At 35.0% G+C, this 3,006-nt stretch overlaps 1 pseudogene; it reads left to right on the plus strand.

Moving 5' to 3' along the window:
- The first annotated feature begins 830 nt into the window (after positions 1-830).
- Positions 831-2,791, plus strand: LOC137826277 (soyasapogenol B glucuronide galactosyltransferase-like; annotated as a pseudogene).
- The last annotated feature ends 215 nt before the right edge of the window (positions 2,792-3,006 follow it).

The following is a 3,006-nucleotide window of genomic DNA, read 5'->3' on the forward strand; positions in this document are numbered from 1 at the left end:
TAAAAGGCGATGTTAAATTATAGAAAGTTTGTTAAAAGGCGATGTTAAATTATAGAAGTTGGCTAATAATAGCCTAGATGGTGAGTTAAAATTTTGGACACTAGTTAAAAATAAAAAGAAAATTAAAAAATATATAAACATTAAAAGTTATAAAGGAAACCACATATTATTTGTTTGTAGAGAGGTCCAATATTGTCTTGTTACTATACCTATGTACATAATGATATAGGTGGAGGTTGCCTGCATTACAAATCACAATAACTCTATGGGTGTGTTTACATTATTCATTAATTAATGAGAGATGTGAGAGAAAAGTGGAAAGAAATGTGATAGAGAAGTGAAAAGAGAGTGAGGTTTTTGGATTTGGACGTGAGAATTATCTTTATCACAAATTTTTATTTTTTTTTAAATATGTAAAATAGAAGTTTATAAATTTATGTATTTTTCAAAATATTTGAACAGTAAAATAAGATGTATTTTTTTATATAAAATATTGTATTTACTTACATGATATTTTTTTTATAAATTTTTATATATTTAATTTTTAATTTTTAATTTTCTTTTATTTCAATTTTATAAATATTTAAATTTACTATAATTTTATAAATATTTAAAGGTGGAAATATTGTTATCAAGAAAAATAAATAGTATTAGATAGAAAAATAAATAAAAAAGATACAAAATGAAAAATAAAAGTAAAAATAATAATATTTGAGAAAAAAAATATACACAAGTCAAGAAGAAACAAACTGATGAAGTGAAGAATAATGGAGAAAGGCAAACTGATGAAACAAACAACAGACAAGACAAACATATAAAATGGTACTTGTCCTTGATAAATGATCACATAAAACGAACTACACTTACCACGTAAGACATGTTTGAGGAAGGGTGAAAGAGATGTGTTGGCTTTGTTTAAGTCTTCACCGATAAACAACACAATCCATTATGATAAAGATAATGAAGGGTTCTCTGGTATTTTGTTTCTGGTATAGTTCTTCCTTCATTTAGTGAGGTAGAATCCTGGAAACCCTTTTCTGTGTATCACAGAAAGTTCTCTCAGACACCTCCCCAAAGAAACAAAACCTCATACATTGCCAAACCAATGGATTCTCAACCTCACAACCACTTGAGTGTCACTTTTCTTCCATTTCCAACTCCTGGCCATATGAACCCCATGATAGACACAGCAAGGTTATTTGCCAGGCATGGTGTTAATGTTACCATTATAGCTACCCCTGCTAATGCTTTGGCTTTCCAAAAGGCCATAGATAGTGACTTCAGCTTTGGATACCATATCAGAACCCAACTGGTTCCTTTCCCTGCAGCCCAAGTAGGTCTCCCCGAAGGGGTTGAAAACATGAAAGATGGCACTTCCCTAGAAATATTGGGTCGAATCCATCATGGAATATCAGTGCTCAGAAGTCAGATTGAGATTCTGTTTCAAGATCTGCATCCAGATTGCATAGTGAGTGATATGTTTTATCCTTGGACAGTGGAATCTGCAGAAAAACTGGGTATTCCAAGAATCTCTTTTACAGCTCAAGCTACTTATCCAACTGTGCTGTTCATTCTATCCGGAGGCACAGGCCTCAAGAGAGGTTAGTGTCCGATACCGACAAGTTTACAATTCCTAATTTTCCTCATAGAATAGAGATGACCCGTCTGCAGCTAACAAACTGGGAAAGGGTTCGTAAGGATGTCCCACACTTTTTTGTGGAAATGTTTGAATCAGAGTACAGAAGCTATGGAGCACTCTATAATAGTTTTCATGAACTTGAAAGTGAGTATGAGCAACTTCATAAGAGTATAGTGGGGATCAAATCTTGGAATATTGGACCAGTTTCAGCCTGGGTTAACAAGGATGATGGGCAAAAAGTGAAGGAGGAACACAAGGAGGACCTTCCAGAAGAACCAGAGTGGCTAACCTGGCTTAACACTGAGCAAAATGAATCTGTAATTTATGTAAATTTTGGAAGCCTCACTAGGCTCCCTCATGCTCAACTTGTTGAACTGGCTTATGGGCTTCAACATTCTGGTCATAGTTTCATCTGGGTCATGAGGAAAAAGGATGAAAATGAGAATGAAGACAGTTTCCTGAAAGAGTTTGATGATAATATGAAAGAAAGCAGGAAGGGTTTTATCGTATGGAATTGGGCACCACAGCAGCAGATATTGAATCACCCTGCCATAGGAGGCTTTGTGACTCACTGTGGTTGGAACTCCATTCTTGAAAGCTTGAATGCTGGATTGCCAATCATCACATGGCCTATGTTTGCAGAGCAATTTTTTAATGAGAGGTTGCTAGTTGATGTGTTGAAGATTGGAGTTCCAGTGGGAGCTAAAGAAAACAAGTTTTGGGCATTAGGTGACAAGGATGATGTGGTGGGAAGGGAGGAGATTGCCAATGCTGTGGTACAATTGATGGAGAAAGAAGAGGGCAAAGAAATGAGGAGGAGAGCAAGAAAACTTAGTGACGCTTCCAGTAAGACTCTAGAGAAGGGTGGACACTCTTAACAACAACTTGATTCAGTTGATAGATGAGCTTAAATCGTTGAAGACATCAAAAGCACTTGCCGAAGCAAGTTAGATAATTGAAATGGAGAAGAAATCTAGTGGTTCTAGGAGGTGTATCGGGTGAAGCCTTTTAATAATTTGTGTTAAACAAACCACTGATTAACTGTAACTGTTTTAGCTATCTTTCGGTTATTTCCGGTGTACGAATCCCTTCATATATTTATACCCTGGCTTGTATCTTTGCGTCATAATAATATAAAATATTTTCTCTCTCTTTCTTTACTAACATATTTGCTAAACTCGATGTTGAGAACAACATCTTCAATCAAGAATTTTTCAACTATAGCAATAAAATTAGCTTATATTTGCATGTCTTCTTCCATGCATCACACTCTTCTTCTCACCAAAACAGTAGGTCTATTTCCTTCCTTTGAAATCTGGAACAAATTACACGTTTATTGTTGGTTCAATAGTGTCAAAGTTCAAGAG

Source organism: Phaseolus vulgaris, chromosome 8 (assembly GCF_000499845.2).
Source record: "Phaseolus vulgaris cultivar G19833 chromosome 8, P. vulgaris v2.0, whole genome shotgun sequence".
NCBI classification, from domain to species: Eukaryota; Viridiplantae; Streptophyta; class Magnoliopsida; order Fabales; family Fabaceae; genus Phaseolus; species Phaseolus vulgaris.